Below are 14,821 nucleotides of genomic sequence, written 5' to 3' on the forward strand. Positions count from 1 at the left end.
GTTTTACTCTTTGCCTTAAAGTAAAATAGCTTTTATCTTTTTTCCCCCTTACAACAGCCTCCTCTACCTAGATAATGCATTTGGTTAGATTTATTTGCTCAGCCCAGAAAACTTGACACTAAGGGGATTATTTAGTTTTAGATTCGCTGTAGTCCATAGTAATAGCCAACAGGGAAAGGAATGAAGCAGCGATATTAGCAGGAAGATGGGAGGGGAGGGTGGACGGGGGAGGGGGTGGCAGGGACTGCAGCTAAGCAAAACTGCTTGCATAAACACCATTAAGAAGATTTAGACATTGCTTTTCTTATCATCAGCACTCCTGGAAGAAATAAAAAAAAGAGAGAGAGAGAGAGAGAGAAAGGAGAAAGGAAAAGGGACAGGCCCTGACTTGCTGTGCATGCGTTTCCATCAAGGTTCAATAGAAAAATAAAACCAGCCCAGGGTCCGTCTGCAGCAATTCTGCCGACCTCTCCAAGTTACCCCATCACGGTCCAAAGGAGACATTTGTTCCACGTGTTAAGAGGAGGAAGGAGCAAGTCCAAAGAGAAGGAAATGCATGGCTTACCCACACAGACTTGGGCAATTTTATACATACCCATGAGAGCACATTTATTTTTCTGTAAAATGCTTAAATATTCTTTGTGTACTACCAAGAAGTAGAATGCACACAGCATAACAGGAGGGAGACGTTCATGCAAGCCAGATGTCAAACTTTAACAGGCTGGCAGCCCAACTTTTGGAAATCGTGTCCCAGATCCACTGGCCGCAGACTCCGTGGAAGGACATAGCAATTGCAAGGAGCATCATATCAGGGACAGGCAGAAGATGACTCTGGGAGCTTTGTTGATCAGTGGAAGGAAACATGTAGGTAATCACAAGCGCTAGAGGTGCTTTTCAAGAGTCTGGAGCAGGCCGCCGAGCAGCAGTTGTCTCTTCAGATTGCAGGTCTGCCCCCGGCCAGTATTTGCTGGTGCCATTCTCACCATGTGGCTCAGCCAGAGAGGGAAGGACATCCAACCACCCGTCTTGCCTAGGGACATGAGATCAGGAGATCAGACTGCTGTTCTCCATTCCCACCATGACTGCTTATGACAGCCTTTCAACCTGTTAGAGGCAGACATGCCTCAGGAGAGCAGTTGAGCAGATCCTCAACCATCTGGTCTGTTGATAAGGACACCATGAGCAGGTCTGAGGGCTTCCTTGTGTGAACTTGACATGTCCTAGAGAAGGGATGAGAATGGCTGACAATCCAAGCGCTTATGTGACCCAGTCACTCAGCCTCCTTCTCCTCCCTGCTCCCACTGGTAGGAGGCAGAAGCACTCCTGCTGCCACCCGATGAGCTCTGCCACCAGATGTATTTCCTTGCACCACTGTGAAAAGCATTGCTGCTGAAAGACCTGAGTCAGCAGATATCAGAAAGCATCCACAGGAAGGGAGCACAGATGCTATTTTAGAAGTTATAATGCTCTGAATTTTAAACAAAATATCCAGCGCTGTGGAAGAGACATAAACCTTCACGCTTCAGGGCACAAAAATCTTGCTGTTACTGGGGATTAAAAGGAAAGTGTCCTTGGAGGCAGGTATTGTGGAGCTGCCAGTGAGGAGACTTCTTGCCCTTTACTCTGTGCAAGCTGGATAGGAAATGCGAATTCTGTTTCGTGAGGAATTCTGTTGTTGGCCTTTATTCCACATTAGCATGTCACCGAGACCTTGCAAATTCTTCATTAGAAGAGAACCCACACATCTCAGAAAAGAGACACATAAGAAGGTAGAGGCACCTATGCAGGAGAGAGGAAATTCCAGGTCAGTTGACTAATCCATGCTGTGTTCCAGGTCACTGCTTTAATCAGTGGGTGACAGGTCAACTAAATTCATTCCAGATGCAAGAGTTAACTCAAGGCATCATTTCTCCACTGTTTCTCCAGCTATATGTCACCCTGGCAAGTAGATTATTTGATAGTCAGCTTGTTCCTCTTCACTTTTACTGGGTTTCCAAAGGAAGCGTGTGAAGCAGGAAGGAGAAATCTGGGGAGTGGGGAGTTATTTTGGGGCCTGTGGTCATTGTGGAGGGGATGGAAGAGTTTAGGCCTAGAAGAAAACTATTCATTAATTCTTCCACATGGGAAATAACTCCCTTCCATGTTGATAATACTCATAAGGACTTAACAGCTCTTGGATCAAAATGAATGGAACATCTTCTTCCCTGAATTTCCCAGTATTCCCGCTATACCACCCATCACCTTCATCCCTCTTTGGCCCTTCTATATGTATAGAAAATTCTGTGTCCCAAAAGCAGGTTCATGACCAGGTAAAGAGAGAAAATCTGCTCTGATTCCTTGTCATCCTCTGTCCTTTGCAGCTCACCTTGATCTGGTGATGCCAGCTTTATCTTGGAGGAGAGGCATTTCGGACCTGGCCTGATGGAGTCCCGTGCCTCATGAGGGTTCACAGAACAAAAGGGGAAAGCTGGAGGGTGACCCAGGTGACCAGAGGTTGCTCACAACTAGCTCAGGCTGAGCCTTAAGGAGTAAGTGCAGTCCCAGTCCACTGGTGTTCTTCTCCCTCTGGGACGGGAAGAGAGCATCAGCATGGTCTTGGAAAATGCCTGAAACACTTCTTTTTTTTTCCTAGAAGCATCATTTCCATCTTGCCTGGCTTGAGCTTCAGCCAGCTGTTTCTCATCCAGGAGCTTATCTCTCACAGGCATAGTGACACTGTGTGACAGTGCCTGTTGTGTCTGCTGAGAAGACGTGAAACTGGGGGCCAGCAGCTGACCCGTAACACAAGAGCCACTGGTCTTTGTTATCTCGTCCCAGCGCTGAGTTCTGTGCCTGTGCTACAGGATTAGCTGTTCTCCCGTAACACGCTATTGTGCGTGTGGGGAATGGGTTATTTCTTCTTTTCTAGAGCAGCTGTTTTCAGTTCCCAGCTAATGTCGTTCTCTGTTTCAGGTGTCTGTTCTCTGTTTCTCAGCACAGCCTTCAGAAAAACCCACCTCTGAGCAGATGATGTATTCAGCTGCTTTTCACCATGACTAAAGTCTTCTGCATCTGCAGCATGAACTTTTCTCACTTGCCATCAAGAACCGTGCCTGTTCACAATACGTGGTAGCCAACTTGTTATCTTCTACCTAGAAGAGCGTGTATAAAACTACAAAGACCTCATGGTGCCAGTCAATCAGAGCCATCATCCACCTTCTCTAGTCTTTTGACTGCAGCACTGGGATGTGTTAGGGATCTAATGCATCCTGTTGCACCAGATCCCAGAGTAGACATGCAAGAACTCCTTTAATTTAGGAAGATTCTTGAGTGCAATATGAAGTCCTGCTGAAGAGACAGGAACAATGCATGTCCTTGTGGTCACCAGGAGTGGAAGACACCAGGGGAATAAAATCTAGGTGTGGGCCATGGCAGCCAGGCAGACAGTGACAGTCAGGACATCACGGTGGTTCAGAGCAGGCCATGCAGGCAGGTATTAGCTGCAGCTACAGCCACCATCTCAGCTCAGATGACAAATACAGACCTGGATTGTAGCAAAAAGATGGGGCATCCTGATTAAATGTGAGAAATACCAGTGTGTGTGTGTGGGGGGGGGGGAGCAAATCTGTCCCAGGTCACAGCCTACGTAGGATATTACTCAAACTGTTTGGTGGACCTTCTTTTGCTGTGCTGTAGGCATACACTCTTGTATTCAGGGTAACTGTGACACTTGTCAAGACTATCTGCCTGTCTAGTCTCCAAACATGGGGTGAAGAGACCTAGCACAGGCTTGGGGGTGGGAGTCAAGTGCACCTGCCTATGGAAAGCTGGTTATCTCTCCAAAATGAGGGCCACCTTCTCAGAATGTGGACACACCCCTGAGTTTTCTCGTACTGTTTTAGTTCAAACTCAACACTGTGCTGCACAACAGCTGTCCTGGCTGTAGAGTTCAGACTACTGTTGCCTATCCCTGTTGCTTGTGTTAGAGACAGGAGTGTTTTGCATGGAGTATCACCAAGTGGGCTTGCAATCCCTTTAGTCCTTGGGCTCTGTCTGTGTGAGCTGGTCTGGGCTTACTAGTTTCACAGGGGTTTTTTTGTATCAGGGCAGAATTTGTCATGAGGGCCACACCAGAGTTCACGCTGGTGTTTCATTGACTTATTTCCTCTCAGCTACAGAACAGCAGCTGGTGGAAAATTAATATTGTAGCATGCATTTACGAGTTAATTGCAGTTTCACTGGAAGGTGGGAAACCTGCGTTTGATAAATAAGAGAAAGAAGGACCAGAACATGCTTTCCGTGTCTGACCTTACCTCTGGGGTACTTGTCTCACCACTTGTCTCACCTGTCTGCTAGAAAGCAGGTCGGGGTCTTGCTGTGCTGAGCCAGCACACAGTAAGAGACAGTCGGTGCCTCTGAGAGCGCACAGCTGTCAGCTCTCCTGGTGAGGACAGAGCAGATTCACTTGCTCCTACATTATTCCAGTTCTGATTTTTATTTGTAGGGCTTTCTTGATAGGTATCATAGGCAGATGTTTCAGCCAGGCTTGGAGCACCCTTGGTACTGAGAGAGGAAATCCTTGGATGGTCTACTTTTCCTCTGAGAAATGCCTTTTCTTCGAAGGTACCTGCTTGCTGTTTCACAATTACCCGCCTCTTTTTCTCTTAGTGAGTTGCTTCAGTTATGTTTTTCCTGATGGGCTTCAATGTGACGGCTTTCAGGTGCAATGAGGAATGAATGAGTTGAAAGCAGAAGATGTCAAGCAACGGGTAAATGACGAGGGGAAGGAATTTAATACTCAGAATCACAGGAAATGAAAACCAGCTCCATTCATCTGCAAGCAACAAATAACTTGCACTCCAGTAAGCAGTTTGTCTTGTATTCCAGTTCACACCTGAAGCAGGGGCAAGAAGGGAAAGTACTAAACTCCATTATCCTCGGAGTAAGAGATCAGAGGAAGGCAGAAATTAGACAATTTCCATATAGACGAAGCAGCAGAACACAATTTTGGCATGTTTCAAACATCTGCAAGAGACTTCAGAGCTCTGAAAAATGCTGTGAAAGCTGTCAGCTGGGCTATAAAATGCAGAATCTAGTTAGCCAAGAAAGGCTGTGAACAAAGCGATGGGGAAACACGTCAAAGGAGGAAGAAACACCCTTTGCTGGACAGGCACGGCTTTCAAATGCTGCATGCTGTCAGCATGCCAGGAGTGAGAAGGCATGCAGGAGCCTGGTTGAGGGTGCAGTCTCCAGCACAGGCATGTACCAGAGCCAGTCTCTGGGCTTTGGTAGGGTCCAAGGCCATGCCATCAGCAAGACCTGGTTGCAGGCACTTGACTTCATTCAGATAAGACGAGTTGGTTTAATCTGTGCAGGCTGTGCACTGTTGCTGACCCAAGCATCCTTTTTTTTGGCTTTGTTTTACATCTATCTTGGCTTTCTAAGCATGTATTTAACCTTGCAGACATGTAACCTTCCTGGGTTTGAGAAGGTTATGAACACTTGAGCATCTACCACCCATTTAAAACCATTGTCTGGTTGGGTCAGGGCTGTCCTCCACCATGCTTCTGAGCTGCACTCTGACAAATTGGTAACAACAGGAAGAGAAGTGCCACAAAAATCATACTGATTTCTATAAATTATTTTACACAAATATCTATGTTATTTATATATTTGTGAAGGACATTGTCGTGGTTTCACCCCAGCTGACAACTCAGCCCCACACAACCACTCGCTTACTCCTCCCTGGCAGGATGGGGGAGAGAACTGGAAGGGTAAAAGTGAGAAAACTCGTGGGCTGAGATAAAGACAGCGTAATAGGTAAAGGAAAAGCTGCACACACAAGGAAAGAAAAAACAGGAATTCATTTGCCTCTTCCCATGGGCAGGCGGGTGTTCAGCCGTCGCCAGGACAGCAGGGCTCTGTCACACATAACGGTGGCTTAGGAAGACAAAAACCTGTAATTCTGAACATGCCCCCTTCCTTCTTTCCCCAGTTTTATATGTTGAGCATGGCGTCATGGTATGGGGTACCCCTCGGGTCAATTGGGGTAAGCTGTCCTGGCTGCGTCCTCTCCCAGATGCCCCAGCCTGCTCGCTGTGGGGTGAGGGGCAGAAGAGACCTTGGCTCTGTGTGAGCACTGCTCAGAGATAACTAAAACATATCTGTACTGTCAACACTGTCTTCAACACAAACACAAAACATAGCACCATACCAATTACTCTGAAGAAAATTAACTTTATCCCAGCCAAAACCAGCACATTCTCCACTCTTTATTCCATACCATTTACATCATGCTCAGGTCCCCCACTATCCAGTACAACCTCATTAACCACCACCCCCTTCCCATCCTTTAATATAATACATAGATATTACTTCCTTCGTTGATCGACCACTCCTGTGAAACGTCCATAAATGTCCACAAAATGTCTACTGAATTAGTTTAGTCTATGACTCTGGGCTCCATCTGTTGAGGTGGTCACTCAGCATAGGAGAAGTGATGTGTTGTGTGGAGTTACTGAGCACCAAAGCCAGACCAGGTCTGGTCACTGCTGTGCTTGTACAGCTTAATGTTTCTCTTCCATTGGTTCAGGTGGTTCCTGCTATAGTAATTCCTATAACGTGCAACTCAAATCATGGGTTTCAACAATGTAAAGGTATTTCCATTACAGTCTCCACCCTTGGTCCCTTCGGGCCAGTTTATAGGGTTTAACATTGCAATAAACTCCTCCCCTTGCCCCTGTGCTGGCTGGGACTTATCCACAGGCTGCAGTCCCTTAGGGGTGTACCTGCTCCAAGTGGAGCCTTAGGTATGAGCCACAGTCTCTTCAGAGCTAGACCTGCTCCAGTATGGCCTTACCCACAGGCACAGTCCCTTCAGAAGCAAACCTGCTCCAGCGTGGCCTTACCCATGGCTGCAGTCCCTCCAGGGCTGTACCTGCTCTGTCATGGGCTTATCCATGGCCACAAGCTTTGAGGTGCTCCAGCATGACCTCCTGCACAGCCACAGATGCTTCGAGGTGTACCTTCTCCAGTGTGGACTTATCCTTGGGCCACAATTCCTTCAGAGCTATACCTGCTGTGGCACAGACATAATAGCCACAGCCACAGGCGCTCCAGGATGTACCTGCTCTGGCATGGACTTACTCACAGCCACAGATGCTTTGGAGTGTCCTGCTCCTACGTGGACTCATCCACAGGTCACAGTCCCTTCGACTCGAGTTCATGCTGGAGGTCCAGCCTGTCCAGCACAGCAGTGCAGGAACAGCAGCCATGCCCTGGCCATCTGCCAGCCCAGGCGCATCGCCATGGCCGTTATCAAAGTGTTCCCAGGCACAGCAGAGTCAGGTGATAAGCAGCGCAGCAGTACAGCAGGCAGCAAAAGCAAAAAGCAGCCACTAACGAGCACTCAACTCTAATATACAATGAGGCAAGCAAGCCTCATGGCCAGCACGGAAGCCTGCCGATTAATAGCTGAACAGCAATAACGGGTAAAAATTTGATCTAGCACATTCCAATCAAATCTGTCATTACCTTGAACCCTTTGAGCCCCACTTTGGGCACCAAAAAGGACTGTTGTGGTTTCACCCCAGCTGACAACTCAGCCCCACGCAGCTGCTCGCTCACTCCCTGTAGTGGGATGGGGGAGAGAACTGGAAGGGTAAAAGTGAGAAAACTTGTGGGCTGAGGCAAAGACAGTTCAATAGGTAAAGCAAAAGCCGTGCACTCAAGCAAAGCAAAACGAGGAATTCATTCACCACCTCCCATGGGCAGGCAGGTGTTCAGCCATCCCCAGGACAGCAGGGCTCTGTCACACATAATGACGTCTTGGGAAGACAAACGCCATCACTCCAAATGTTCCCCTTTCCTTCTTCTCCCAGATTTATAAGCTGAGCATGGTGCTGTATGGTATGGAACATCCCTTGGGTCAGTCGGGGTCAGCTGTCCCGGCTGTGTCCCCTCCCCAACTCCCTGTGCCCCCCAGCCTTCTCGCTGTGGGGTGAGGGGCAAAAGAGACCTTGGCTCTGTGTAGGTGACACTCAGCAGTAACCAACGTCCCTGTGTGACCAGCAGTGTCCTCAGCACAAACCCAAAGCACAGCCCCATCCCAGCTGCTATGAAGAAATGCAACTGTCCCAGCCAAAACCAGCACAGGCGTAAATACATGGAGGAGTACAAATATGCATTCCAGCTTTTAATTTGTGATGTCATGGATTTTATAGGCTTTGCCAGGAGAAATGCTTTTTCCAAAAGACCTGAGTTACATGGATAAGACCATCCGTGCCTGTAAATGGTTGCCACAGTGGGCCGTTTGTACTCAGTTTAGGGACTGGCGATAAACGGTATTTCCTTCACCGTGCAAAACTGGAAGGTGGAGGGGAAAAACTGCCTTATGGATGCTACTCTGGGGATGAAGAGGTATCAGTTTGCTGCCAACACTTCCACCTTCAAATGGTGCCAAGAAGTCTTGTGAACTGGTCTCTCTGGTGCCCTAAGTGTTGTATTGAGGGGACACAGACAGGGCAGAAGAGAAGAGAACAGCAAGGCAGTCAGCCTGAAGGACAGCACCTCAGCAGCCTTACGGCTACAAGTGCGAGCAGAGGAGCAGACCAGAAGCCTATGCTATGCTTCTGCACAAGCTCTTATAAACAGAATTCTTCCTCCACAGCTGTGAACCCCCGTACCTTCAGCACAAACAAGGTGCTGCCCAGCTCTGCAGTGTGAGGAACCACCTATTTTCTTTCCAGCATGCCACCCCCTAGATTCCTTTGATGCCCTCCTGAGGTCTGGTACTGGAAGAGGCTGCTTGCCCAAGCTGCATCTGATTTTATAATCTCGAGTTATACCTCCCTCAGTCACCCCCTTCTAGCCTGAAAACTACCCAGATGTGCTGATACACTACCAGAAAAGCTGAGAAGGCTGGTGTTGAAGGAGGATCACTAGATAATTTTTCAAATATATTTTTTGATAAGGAGCAGACCAGCCGCTGCCACATTCTCCATCTGTTACCTTGGGCAAACCGTTTAAACCTTCTGTACCCCAGCTCTTCTCATGTGAAGTAGGGTAATAACTCTGCTCTCATCTTGGCTATTTAGCACCTCAGGGCACAATAGTCTTTTGCTATTTCTATGCAGAGTACTTTCTGCCACAATTATTGTCATGTACACAACAGAGTGAGACAGAGCTGGGCTCTGTGGGCATTTTGGTGTTTTCCCTTGGGGGGTCATGCCTTTTGAGCAGACCCTCTTAATCCACCTGAGTCAGGTAAGGGCTCTCTGCCATGCAAGATAGTACTGCCTAAAATTGCCTTAGCAATGGTAAAGCAAAAAAGGGAAGAAAAAAAAAAATCTGTAACAAAACCCCTTTGACATTTTGCAGCAACGGTATTAATATTCTTAGTTATTGTTCCAGAAGTGCCAATAATGTAAAGTTTAAAGGCGAAAGGGGTGGGCAGAGGGGGCAGAGAAATCAAAGCAGACCATTAGGCTGAATGGTTATCTAGGCAGTTTGCTCTAGGCAAACAGTTAATCCAGACCTGGGAGAGAGCACTGGTAGTTAAAGCCCTTTAATGGCCTAAGTCCTATGATAATTAGTCCTGCCCTGGAGGTAGCTAAGTGAGCCACTCCAGCCTGAAATGGAGCTCATCCACTGCTGAGGCCATAATCCTCTGTGCACAATGAAAGCTGAACTAATTCACTGAGTAAACACTTTCTCAGTTACTTACACGCTGTCTTCTTTCAGCCTGACACCAAATAGATTCACTTCCAAGAGCTGGAAAGAAAATCAACTTTTTTTTTCTTTTCTTTTTTTTTTTTCTTTTTTTTTTTTTTAACAGCAACTGATCTTGGTTGAAATGCATTTGGATTTAGTATCCAGGGTATAACCTGGACAGATATCATCTCCTTTCTCCTGGCATCACACAGCAGCTCCTTTATTTTAATCCATTACAATGGCAGAGAGCAGAAAAGCATTTCCCCATCTATTACCTGCTCTTTTCTCCTGCCTGTTTCTCTGAAAAAGCGTATGCTGGAGAAGAGCAGGAAGGCTTGTGTGAAGCTCATACAGAAATTTGTGGCTCTTTCAATCATTGAGTTCCGTGCTCTCAGCTCACCCACAGGCTCAAGGTGGGAAACTTGGCACAGGGGAAGAGTAAATTGAAGTAGGAATGAAGGAAACACCAAATATCTTCAACCATTGCAGGTGGCACCAGGTTTTGCTCCTTTTTCTTCTTTTTGTTTTAATTAAAAAATGGAAATGTACATGCCCTAGCATTGCCCTCTGTAATGACACGAAGTGAGTGCCTAGTCTTCTCCAGGTGTATTTCACGCTTGTGTCTTCTTTCCAGTTCTCCCAGCACCATCCTGCTTCGGGATCCATCTGCAAGACCCAGCTCTGAGTGCCCTCCATGACCCACCAAAAGCTGGGAAAGGGAACCAAGCAGTGAGCAGGGGGGTGGTGGCTTTGCATCCAGGAGCACACACTGTCCCTCTGGGTAGATCTCCCCCTGGGATCTCCTGCCCCACAATGGCACATTGAGAGCTGAGAGTGCTGGTGTCTCTGTGGAATGATGCTGCACATATCCCTGGTCCATTAACCCTGGTAGTTTCCCCTCTGCTGTCTGCAGTCCCAAGTGTCAGGGAAGAAGGCAGCTGAAGAGCTACGAGTGTAAGCATCCTCTGGCTTGCTGAATCACTATCACTCGATGAGGCATGACCAGAGCACAAAAGAGAGAGGGGTCTTGCATGACACAGACACAAGTGGGGTTGTGAAGTTCATAGTGTGTCATCTCTTGTTCTTCTCACAACTTGTCCTATCTCCCTAAAGCCCCAGATCCTGGAGTCACGTGAATACACCAGACTCAACATCACATGATGGAGAAAACCTGCTTAAGCCCCCAGATTTCTACTAATTTAAAACCTAGGAGGCAAATGAATTATATTTCAAAGGTGCCATTATCTCATTGCCTTTAGAAGTGAACAGGGTACTTATTTGCACCTGAACTCTTTGTTTAGGCTCATGTTAGAATCTACAGAGAGAAATGGATGTTTCTGGACCACAGTCCATCCCATCTCAAGATGGTTGGATGAACTGTACTCTATGAAGGCATGTTTGTCTCCCTGGGCTGAAACATGAGTTTGGACCCCCCAGCTCAGCTATTGACACTGTCAGTATTCAAAGGCAGGTGAGAGAAATCCCATCCCAGAAGTAGTGCTGTGATTTCTTTAAAGCAAATTACATGGTTTGAGGTTTTGATATATGTCTGGCACCATCACTCTGCATGTTTTGGTCAAGACATAGTTGCAAATGACTGCCTGGTTTTGAGATTAACTTTCCACCCCTCAAAAGGTTCCTTTGGATGCTGTCTGGAGATCTTCCACCCCACTGGCCAGGATCTGTCCAACTCTCAGGAAACTGCAAGTGTCTTTTCTTGGGCCAAGCAAAAATGCTTTGCGTGTGTTCTCTTTACACAAGGACCTCCATATTTGTGTACATCAGAGGGGTTTCTGGACCTCCACGTAGGAAAGATTTCATTTGTTTTTTCTTCTGAAATCGCTCTTTCCTAAAGAGGGGTTTTTGATGGTGCTTGATGACCTTCAGTGGTACAGAGGAAAAGACAGAGGCAACTCTGTCTTGCCTTGATAAAAGAAGAAAAATCAAATCCTGGTCTAATTTTATACTTCCAAAAAGGAAAGACAGATATAAAAGGGTCTGCCAAAGAGAAGAGTCTCATAAGCAAAGGAGAAAAACAATAGATTTTATTTGTTTATTGGGTATTTACATGCACCAAAATCATTATCATTTAGAATCCGGCCCAGGAAAAGAAATCCCAGCAAAAAATATAATTAAATCTTCCTCAATGTTCTCCATGGTCTACCAGCAATACTAGTTTTATGAAGACCAAGTCATGGCCCACAAGTTGGTGAGAACAGGCCAGCAAAGGAGTGTACGGAAGGGTTCAGGCAGGGTTCAGCCTGAGTGAGGGCTGTGTGAGGCAGCTGAGTGGTGGGGTTCATCCTTTACTGATGGCTAGGTTTGCTGGCTGGCTGCTCTCCACATGAATGATGGAGAAGAGCAAGCCAGACAGCTTTCCTTCTTTGGTCCCAAGCCATCAGGGAAGCATGTCCTGCCTTTAGGGTTCCAGCTCCCAAGGTAACATGGAGGACCAGTGCCAGCTGGAAGACTCCAGGACTTGAAAGCAGAGGTTTCTCCCCTCTCTCATCTACACCAAGGTGGACACCCCTGGCTCCCTGTCTTTGTTCACCCTGTGAGGTACAGGATGTTGAGTCAGTGATTCCTTGGGTGCTTTCAGAACAGCTATGGGGTCCAGCTTGGTCGTCAGTAAAGTAGTAGTGGGCAGAGAACAGAAAAAAATGGTCTGTGAACCTCTTGAACTGAGTGATGGGAGAGGCAAGGCATGCAGGCCTGTGTTAGGAATGCTCCGATGGCATAAAACGCGTTGGTGAGTGGCATTACTAGTGTTGCTTGGGGCTAGGAGGAAAAAAAATCATTCTGAAGTGTATGCTCAGAGATACTTTTTTTTTCCTTATACAGGGAAAATAGAAACAAAATGGGGGGGGGGGGGGGGGGGGGAAGGGAAAAAACGCTCACCCTCTCTGCATCAGCAGCTGCTTCTGTCTCCAGGCTCTATGGCAGTGATACCTCAACCCACCCATTCAGCAGTCCATTATCACTTCCCTCCTTCCATTATTCCCCTTCAACCTTATCAGACGTAAGCATCGTCTCAGACGCTCCAACTGGAGCCTTGTAATTGTCCCTGGTTAGAGCTCGATAGCACCTTGAACCGCCAGAGTAATCTCTGCTTTAAAAAAAAAAAAAGGTCTCTGCAAGGAAACGATGCTAGAATTTGCCTGTGGCTATGTGGGATCTTTAATAGCTAACTCTTTTCTCTCTCCCTCTCTCGCACTCACAGATAAATGGGGAAATTCATTTTTTTTATTTATTTATCCTCAGCCTTTTTAGACTGCCTCTTAGGCAGTGATCGCAATATTTATTACAGGGTTTGCCGTATTATTATTACTAGCTCCTGAGGGCACGTGGTGGAAGAGGTGGGTGGAGAAAGTATAATGATATTAAACAGAAGTCGTCTCTGGGGGAGGGAAATGGAAATGGCATTTTTTGGAGCATCTTGGTGAGAGGAAGGCAGGCAGACTCTGAGGGGCTGACTGACTCTTTCTCCTTGCATCTGGTCAAGGTTTAGGCCAGGGCACCATGAGTGACAAGTTTTTTGATCAGGAAAGGAGCCTTTATTTATTTTATGCTGGGAAAGGAGTGAGTAAAGATGCAAAGTCCAGTTCAAAGAGCAGGTGAAGAGAATCCTGGCCGTTGCTTTGCAAACCCAAGTGCCACCAGCATCTGTAAGATAGCCCCAGCTTGTAGCCCAGCCAGCACAAAAAATGGGAGAATAAATGAAAATGTGCACCCATGGACTAAACCCGCCCTTTACTGAAGACCTACCCTGGGACACTGAAGGAGAGGGAGGTGGCTTATTTCTTAAACTGATTGCTTTTTTCTAATAAACAAGACCAAGGTTTCTGGTAACGTGTGCCTCCTCCACTGAGCTCCTCTAGATTCTCATGTTCCTGCCCCAAAACTGACTCTCAGGCTGCATTTTTCAGCTTTCTGTTTGCAAAATGTCACCTGAAAATTGCTGTCCATCATTTAATTGCACACCTAACACTTGGATGCCCATATCTGTGAGTTTCCATGAAATCTTCATTGTTATCTGGCCTTTCATTCCTTGTGTTTACACCTGGTAGAAAACCCTTGCTGCTTTTTCATTTAAAGGTGATTGCAAAGGGGAAAATGAATTAGTGCCAGTTGTTGCTTTATGATGTATATCTGGAAGACGAATGAGTGAAAAAAAAAAAAAGGAAAAAAGAAATCATTGAATTCTGAAGGTGCTTTTGCACATTTTTACATTAGACATTGTGGACAAGTTATTTTTTCCTCTAAGTCTCTCCAGAACATTATGGAAGGTGGGAGTTTGCATCATTAGCAATAATTTGCCAGGGAAACAGCTAAATTAGTGTTTATTTGTTGAATCTGGTGCAGAAGTCCACCACCTCAGAGAAACAACATGATGCTTTGAAAATGCTGTGTAACAAATTATCCACAGGCAGATATAAAATTCCTTTTCTTTCCCCTTCAAGCAGGGCCCATCAAGCCACAATGGAGGCACCACAAATATATATCAGTTGGACTGTTTCCAATGCATTTATAAGAGCACAAGACCATGAGTTGTGATTACTTTGGTGTTAAGCCTGTCCCAGGAGACAGGATAGAGGAGCACTGCAGCATGGAGAGGAAGGATCTGAATCACAGCACGTCTGAGGACATGCCACAACCCATCAGAGAGGGGAACGTATGTTTCTAAGTACACCCCCTCCTTGGGTAGCCACCTACCTCTCGTTAAAGCATCTTAAGTTTAAAAAAGATTTCCATTGCAGCCACAGTAATCATGTCTCTCCTCCTGGCATGATTGGTGGCGTGTTCTCATGGGTGGCAGTGATGGTCATCCTGTGGCCATTTCTTGGATGTAGGGGTTGGTGAGGACGGTGGGACTCATGCCAGCCCCTGTTGTGTCCTACAGCCTAGCTAGAGGTTAGGCTTAGTCAGAGCTTGAAAAGCCAACCGAGATTTACAGATTGGAGTTTTGCATTCAAATAGAAGAGCTGGATCTATACAGTGACAGGACCTCAGAGTCCTGGGCTATAACTCAGTCTCTTGTATTCCTAATGCGAAGAAAAGATTTGTAAACAAACACTTTTTTTTTTTTTTTCTTAGAACTTATTGGCATGACTTGTGATTATGTTTTAGGATT

This window comes from Falco peregrinus, chromosome 12, assembly GCF_023634155.1.
Source record: "Falco peregrinus isolate bFalPer1 chromosome 12, bFalPer1.pri, whole genome shotgun sequence".
NCBI lineage: Eukaryota > Metazoa > Chordata > Aves > Falconiformes > Falconidae > Falco > Falco peregrinus.